The sequence below is a fragment of the Rattus rattus genome, chromosome X (genome assembly GCF_011064425.1).
Source record: "Rattus rattus isolate New Zealand chromosome X, Rrattus_CSIRO_v1, whole genome shotgun sequence".
Classification (NCBI taxonomy): domain Eukaryota; kingdom Metazoa; phylum Chordata; class Mammalia; order Rodentia; family Muridae; genus Rattus; species Rattus rattus.
This window is the reverse complement of record NC_046172.1, coordinates 6392199-6401047: the sequence shown is the minus strand read 5'-3', so window position 1 is coordinate 6401047 and position 8849 is coordinate 6392199. Positions and strand designations below refer to the sequence as shown.

Sequence of the window (8849 nt, the reverse complement as noted above, 5' to 3'; positions counted from 1 at the left end):
AGGAATCAGAAAAAAAACTAGAAGAGCTTGAAGGGGCTCGAGACCCCATATGTACAACAATGCCAAGCAACCAGAGCTTCCAGGGACTAAGCCACTACCTAAAGACTATACATGGACTGACCCTGGGCTCCGATCTCATAGGTAGCAATGAATATCCTAGTAAGAGCACGAGTGGAAGGGGAAGCCCTTGGTCCTGCCAAGACTGAACCCCCAGTGAACGTGATTGTTGGGGGGAGGGTGGTAATGGGGGGAGGATGGGGAGGGGAACACTCATAGAGAAGGGGAAGTGGAGGGGTTAGGGGGATGTTGACCTGGAAACCAGGAAGGGGAATAACAATCCAAATGTAAATAGGAAATACTCAAGTTAATAAAGATGAAAAAAAAGATTACATCTATTACTTTCTTTTCTGTTGTTGTGATGAAAACACCCTGAGCAAGGCAACTTACAGAAAGTAGAGTTTATTTGGGCCCACGGTTTCAGAGGGATTTTTATAGCAGCAAAGGGCAGGCATGGCAGCAGGAACAGGAAGCTGAACACTCACACCTCCAATTATCTTCAATTAAACTCAAGCAGGCTTAGAGGGAGGACGGCTAACTGGATGTAGGCTAATGCTATAGATTCTCAAAACCTGCTCCCATCAATCAACTTCCTCCAACAAGGCTGAATTACCTCCCAACACACCACCACTAACTGAGAACCATGTGCTCAAATACCTGAGAGTATGAGAAACATTTCTCACTCAAACCTTCACACCACAGGGCAAAGTGTGTGTGTGTTTAAAAATCCAAGCAGAGAGGGACTTTGAGATTTACAAAGAAAAAATTGCTTGGTAGCTAAACCTATGTGTACAAGTAATCTTAATTTGTCACCATGAGCCATAGATGCAATTTGAGCTCAATTCTTGTTAGGGAAGTGCAGCAAGAAACCAACAGTAAGTAGGCAAAAAAGAATTGCTGGGAAGGGTTTGCATCTGTGGATATATTTTTGTTGTTGCAAAGGGTTAAAAAGATAAAGGAATATTTTACATAAGGATGGATTTGTTATCATAACACAAAGCTTTTGTCCTAAGAATAAAAGATGAAAGGAGAGGACAAAAACCATTAAGGTTCAAAGTGAAGTCATAGAAGTTCTTAGTTGAACAAGGTTTGTGGAGGCATTTAAGAATGATATATGTTTGATAATTGATTATCAAAATCCTTATGTTTATTTTTACCTACTTACAGTAATATTTACTGAAACTGGCTTAAAAGAGCCAAGAATAGGCCAAGCAGTGGTGGCACATGTCTTAAATCCCAGCACTTTAGACTGACTCTAGATTTGCTTGGGACTAAAACAGCCCTAAGAAGGAAAGCAGATTTGTCTCTATATGAATAGTTATTTCCATATGACTGCCCACATCTCAGTGGGTCCACAGACCTCTCCACTATGGAAACCAAAGAACCAAATTTTAAGACTCTGGGCTGGCTACCAGGCATGGTGGTGCAAACGTTTAATCTCATTACTCAGGAATTAGAGGCAGGTGGGTCTAGGTAAACTAACTGGAGGTCAACCTGGTCTGCATAGTGAGTTCCAGGCCAGTCAAGGCTACATAGTGAGATCCTGTCTCAAAAAACAAAAATTAAATTAAACAAACAAAACAGTAAGAAACTGGGTTGAAGAGATAGCTTGACAACTAAGAGTATTTGTTGCTCTTGCATAGGGCCTTGACTCAGTTCCCAGCACTAATATGGTGGTTTACAATCATCTGTAACTCCCATTTCAGAGGATCTGACACCTGCTTCTGATATCACTTGGCACTAGGCTAAGCGGTACATCTCTATCCTCTGGAGAGATGAATACTTAAGTGTCTTCACGTAAGAATGTGGTTCATTTTTTGTGTTGAGGTGCCCGCTTACAAACCTTCCTTCACTTGGGATTCACTGTGTTTATTTAGACAACATGTACTTATTTATACTGTACTCTTGCCTGCTATTGCCTGTTGGCAGCATTTGAAGACACGACCATGGCCTGCAGAATTTAGGATGTGAAACATTTAAAGAAAGGAACACATTTGACAGGCAGGGGAACATATCACTTTGGACACACATACCCAGGAAGCAAATTGATGTTTTATTTGAAATAAATTGATGACTACACAAGTATTGTGTGCAACTGGGAAATTTCTTCGACGAGTCTCCTGACAGATGTTGCAAATTTCAGAGCTCATATTTCAGACATTTTGACCAGCCTGTCTAGAAGCATGCTGGGCATTCAGCTTACTCTGAACTTTCAATGCCCTGATCTCAATGAGGAACGTAAACAAACCAAGGAGTGACAGGGTGGTTGTCAGGAGCCCTATTGGAAAAACAGGGTGCTGTGTTTCTTTATCAGGGCTTCTTTCTTAACTGGAAAGGTTGGTGGAAAGTCAAGGGTGCTTTTGCCATAGAGTTCTACCACATGATTCCAGGTCACTGAAATAATGGTACAAAGGCTACTGATGATCAGAATTAAGACAGAGCACTTGTAGCAAACTATCTGAATGTATGGTAATGAGGCTTTGGTAAAGCTGACCCTAATGGCTGCTGAGATGAAAACCAGGACAACAGGCTTTATTAACGTTGCCAGCAATATGAGGTTCTGCGAGTACTGAAATTCAGGTGAAATGGTCCAGGTCGAGTTGATAGAGCTGTGCATCAGAATTCTGGTTGCAGACCCAGAGATGTTAAATTCCTGATGGTAATAAGCCTCCCACAGTCCGATGTACACAAACTGGACAACCTTACTGTTGAATTCCCAGAGGCGCCAGTATTTGCTTCTTGCAAGGATTATGCCAAGGCCCGAAGATAAAAGGCTGCAGAGGAAGCCAGTCAATATGAAGATCCATTCCTTCAACCCTGCAAATCTGAAGATGAGACAGGACAATTATCGACTCAAGTAGGAACATAAAGTGTGAAAAACAGAATGAGTCATGGTTTCTCAAGTATGAAGTATTCATTCTTGCCTCTGATATCTCAAAGTTTGTGTTTAAATGATCTAAATATTATAGATAAGAATATAGGAAGAACTAGAGAAACAGTTCAGTGGTAAAGAGTGTACTGTTCTTACAGAGGATGCAATTTTAGTTTCCAACATTTACACTGGGTGGCTTACAATTGCTTATAACTCTGAGTGATCTGATGGCCTTTTCTGCCTCCACAAGGACCTGTACTTGCATGCACATATCCACAGACATATCTACACAGACATAGGGACACATAATCTAAAGTAAATCTTTTTAGAGAAAGAACAAAAGAAATCCATGATTGTGACAGGAGTAGCCATTATAAGATTCTTAAAATTATTTTATTATTTACCTGTACATATGTCTGCGAACCACATCCATGCCTGGTGCCCCACTTTTGTGTGGAGGCCAGAAAAGGGCATTGGATCCCCTGGAACTGGAGTTATAGATAGATGTAAGCTATGGTGTAGGTACTGAGAGGGGAACAGGTGTCTTCTGGAAGAGCCAATGCTCTTCTTATTCACTGAGTCATCTCTCCAGCCCGATATAATATGTTTTAGACAACAATTTGGCAATACCTTTCACAAGTTGAAATGTTCACATTTGTTTACTCAGAATTTTATTTCTTGCAATTAATAGTAAGAGATAAGAGTTTAATAATATCTTATATAAAGTGATATTTATTTCAGTACAGTTTCCAAAACAGAAAAAATTAATTATGTAAATCAGTAAGTAAAGCAGAAAATGCTCAGTTTAATTGTGATTTCTCTAGTATGGTAGTGGAATATTATATGACTATTATAGAGAGTTGATAAATATATATGATCTTGAAAGAGACAAGCAACATGAAAAAAAATGGAATGCCCAATTGTGTCCAAAGAAGACATAACATCTTTAAATAGCCAAGGAAGGAGGAACATAAAACTTGCACAAAAATTAGAAACTCTAAGCAAATCAATTGGTGGAGTAGCCATGGACATTCCTGTTTGCACATTTCCCTAAAATGTGTACATTTCTAAAGAAATGTATGCATGATGCTTTATAGTTTAAACAAGAGTGAGCAAAATCTTAAGCTTCTATTTGAAACTGACTGGGAGATACAGCTTGGTGGTGTAGTGATGACCTAACTAACATGTATGATGCACTGAGGTCACAAAACTAAACTCTGGATGTAGAAGATGAGGAATCATAAATATGTCCATTTTGTAGCCTTTCTTACTCAACATAATTGGCTCTATTTAGGTGCAACATATAAAGTATATTGAAGTATTTTGGCTGAGCAAATATTTTCTTTGATACAAAAACTTACACTCCTCATTAACACTGTGAAGCAACTATGTTAATCATTTGTCAACTCAAATATTTGGATGTAGCAATAATGAAAATGGAAAAATCCCACTGAGGAATCCCACTAATTCATTAAGCCAAAAGGAAGGAAGCATAGTTCTTTAGCTATTAGGCATGTGGATCATGTCATTGTCATTGCCTATACAAAAGATGTGAAGGGCTTACATACTGGATCTCCTAGCCAGGAAACCTTCCTTGTTGGCTCCCCACTACTCCACAGTCTCTGGGGAATGTGCTTCCTAACTCGGATAATACACAAACTGCACTACTTGGGAAGTTACATCAGCAAGATGGGGATGCAACTGATAGTGGCTTAAATAATACCCTGCTCACAATCTTTTCCTTGGCAAGGCCATTCTGAGGCAGTGGACTGCAGGTTTTGAAGCACAATTGGAAACCAGTGGAGAATGCTGTCATGCAAGATAAATGAGCTAGCTTGGCAGAATTTTGTGATCCCCATGTCTGAAAACCAAGAGTGGAGGCCTAAATTTCTTAACGATCCAATTTAGGAAGCCTCCATATAACTTATTTTTAAATTTTTACCTTTTTGTTTTGTAGGTGAAGTGATCCATTTGGAAGATGACAGATTTACAAATTCACTACACCGTAGCAGGAAATGTTAACCACAGATGGACTCACAAGAAGAGTGGAAGTACCTTGAATAAAAGAAGTACTGTTAGGCAGATATTTCAGTTCAGATCAAGGGCTGGCTGATAGGCTCTCACAAACTTTGCCTTCCTAGCCTAAGCTGTGATTATCTTGAGAGTCATTTAAACACTTCAGGGACATTAGCCCATCTGATTTTCCTGATCCTCCAATGATACCCACACTATTATCACCCCCATTTTATAGATAGGAACAACACAGAGAGGTTAATTTGTATACTCAACTTCAAGAAACTACCTGTGTAGTTGTAGATGTAATGGCAACATAACCTCAGAGCCCTCATAGATACACAGGCATTTAAGGTATTCAGACAGACACCTAATCATGTGTCATTGGGTCTCTCTAGCTTTAGGACCCTATGAAATTGAGAGTGGATGATTAAAAATTACATGGAAAGTATAAAATACTTACTTCTTTGCCTCTTCTATTAAGTCCAAATGTTGGTGACTGCCAACTATAAGAAATAACTGTAAACATTCTTTTGTTTCCATGGCTACTAGAGCTTAGATGGCAGATTCTGAGCAATGAATACATTCCAAAATACATGAATCTGTTTAATATATCTTTAATAAATTGATCAGTCTTTGTAGAAAAGAAATTTATTTTTGAAGTCATGAATCAAATAGCTACTATAATTTATGAGACCCATAAAAAATGCATAAGAAACAAATCCTAGGTAGGTGTAATGGTGGAGTGAATAAAGGCATTTGCCCTAATCTCGATAATCAGGAACCCACATGACAGAAAGCAGGAACTGATTCCACAAAGTGGCCCTGGGTTGGTAAAATCGTTCAGTAGGTAAAAGTGCTTCTCAAATCCTGATGACCTGAGTTCTATCCCTTACATAAAAGTAGAAAGAGAACCAACTGTAAAAAGTTGCCTTCTGACTTCCATATGCATGCTGCAGCATGTGCATACCCTTACATAATTATTATTTCCTTAAAAAAGAAATCCCACAGTGGATAGAAATATGTTTGTAGGCCTGTTAGCTCTGCCACAGGGCACAGCTGCTTGGGGAGGCAAAAAGCAGGGAGTTTGATTCTATTTATCCCACGTGGCTGCAGGTGCAGTTACTGGGCTATGGGGAAGCACAGACTGAGACCTGGGAAAGCCAGAACTGGATCCGGGGTCCCTGGGCCTGTGACAAGGCCGGGGCAGTGGAGTTCTCAGACTCTTGGACATCCAGGTACAGCTGGAGTAGTGGGAGAGCACAGAATGGAGTCAGGGGCCCTCATGCCGGGGACAGCACTTAGCCTGGGGAGCTGAGGGGAGGTGGGAAGGGGAGATCCAGCTTGTCCCAGCAGGGATGATGTCCTTGTCTGGCAGATTCAGGCTTGGTGGCTATTGTAGCTAGGAGCAGGGACAGGCTTTCTACTGGAGATTAGGGTGTGTCTTTGTAGGTGAAGGCCTTCTTCATGGCTTTCCACAGCAGATCTTGATGAAAAGAGACAGTTCATGGTTCTAAACAGTCATGGCGGAAAATGGATATGTAAAACCATACCCCACTTTTCAGGGCAGGCTTGAGATTAAATACCATTTACAGGGAGGAATGTCTGGGAAGGGAAGCTTATTGGCTAAGCCTTCCAGGCCTCTAGGTACCTCATTAGCATTGAGAACTCTGTTTTGAGCATACATGCCCATAGGACGTTTCTTTTTCTTTCTTTCTTTTTATTGGTTATTTTATTTATTTACATTTCAAATGTTACCCCTTTTCCCAGTTTCCCCTCCACAAACCCCCTATCCCATCTCCCTTTCCCCTGCTCCTCTGAGAGTGCTCCCCCACCCACCTACCCACTCCCACCTCATTGCCCTGACATTCCCCTATACTGGGGCATCAAGCCTTCACAGGACCAAGGGCCTCTCCTCCCATTGATGCCAGACAAGGCCATCTTCTGCTACATATGCAGCTGGAGCCATGGGTCTGTCCATGTGTACTCTTTGGTTGGTGCTTTAGTCCCTGGGAGCTCTGGGGGCCCTTGTTCTTCCTATGGATTGCATAAGCAGCTCCTTCCTTCAGTCCTTTCTCTAATTCCACCATTGGGGTCCCCATGCTCAATCCAATGGTTGGCTATGAGCATCTGCATCTGTATTTGTCAGGCTCTGGCAGAGCCTCTCAGGACAGCTATATCAGGCTCCCTTCAGCATGTACTTCTTGGCATCAGCAATAGTGATTGGGTTTGGTGTCTGTATATGGGATGGATCCCCAGGGTGGGGCAGGCTCTGGATGGCCTTTCCTTCAGTCTATGCTCATACTTTGCCCCTGTATTTCCTTTAGACATGAGCAATTCTGGGTTAAAAATCTGGAGATGACTGGGGGCCTTGGATATGGTCTCTACAGGTTCTCCTCCTCTTTGTTGAGCATTTCAGCTAATCTCATCCCTGTTGGGTCTTGGAAGCCTCTTGCTTTCCTGGCATCTGGGACTTTCTGGTGGCTACCCCCAGGTTTCCATCCCCCATTGCTACATACCTCTGTTCAATTTCCTGACCCTCTGTATATCATCCCTGTCTCCTCCAAATCCTGATCCTGCCCCCCCTTTTCCACCTCCCCCTCCTCTCTTCCTCCCAAGTCCCTCCCATCTTCTACCTCCTGAATTTTGTTCCCACTTCTAACAAGGACTGAAGCATCCATACTTTGATCTTCCTTCTTCTTGAGCTTCATGTGATCTATAAATTGTATCCTGGGTATTCCAAGCTTTTGGGCTAATATCCACTTATCATTAAGTACATACATACCATGTGTGTTCTTTTGTGATTGGGTTTCCTCACTTGAGATGATATTTTTCTAGTTCCATCCATTTGCATATGAATTTCATGAAGTCACTGTTTTTGATAGCTCCATTGTGTAGATGTACCACATTTTCTGTATCCATTCCTCTGTTGAAGGGCAACTGGGTTCTTTCCAGCTTCTGGCTATTATAAATAATGCTGCTATGAACATAGTGGAGCATGTGTCCATGTTATATGTTGGAACATCTTTTGGGTATATGCCCAGGAGTAGTATAGCTGGGTCCTCAGGTAGTAAGGACATGTTTCTTTTATCTAAGAAGCATGGCACCTGTTCTAAGTCAGGAGTCTGGCAGGGAGCTGGGAGTTGCCTAAGACTCAAGTGTATGCTATGCCCACTGAGTCTCCAGGTCTCAACCTGCTTTACCTTACCAAACTTCCTGGCATGGTTTTCCACCCCATAGATGTCCTGCTATAAAAGTCAAATATCTTCACTGAAAAAAAAATCAGGCCAACCTGGATATCCTGAATTCTTTGAGACACAAAAACCATGGTTTGATATTGATAGTTTATAGCTCTTAATGTGATCTGAGAATTTTTGTTGTTGCTGCAAACATAAATCTCCATCTTCTCCTTTTGAATTTTATTTTCAATGTGGCTGTGACCTGGTTATGCTAAAGATTGTATGTACATACAATTTTGGTTTTTCTTATATACAAAATTCAAGAAACTCCCATACTGTAGGAGGCACAGAGGTATTTGTGCTTACAGATAAGCTTCAAGGGAACCTAAAACGTTAATGGCACAGAGTTGTGCCTTCAAGGGAAGGAATGTAATACCTATTATATGGGAAGATTGAGCATGACTGTGCTCACTAACCTGGTGACCTTTGCTCTATCTCTGTGGCTAGAGATTTTTCTGGCACTATATTGTCTCCCAGACACTTATCCTAAATATGGACTCTATCTTTATGGACTTTACAAAGAGTTTTGATGTAGTCACGTGTGACCTATATTTAGCTTACTTTGTTCCTCAAAGAGATTTATGTATGCCTTGTTGTATGCTCAGGATCAAGTTAATTATCACTGAAATCATGTTCACCAAATTATGGTGTGCTTAAATATATCTAAA

The 8849-nt window shown here is 41.1% G+C and overlaps 1 pseudogene; it reads right to left on the bottom strand.

Moving 5' to 3' along the window:
- Positions 1-2097: 2097 nt before the first annotated feature.
- Positions 2098-5610, bottom strand: LOC116888824 (annotated as a pseudogene).
- Between the last annotated feature and the right edge of the window lie 3239 nt (positions 5611-8849).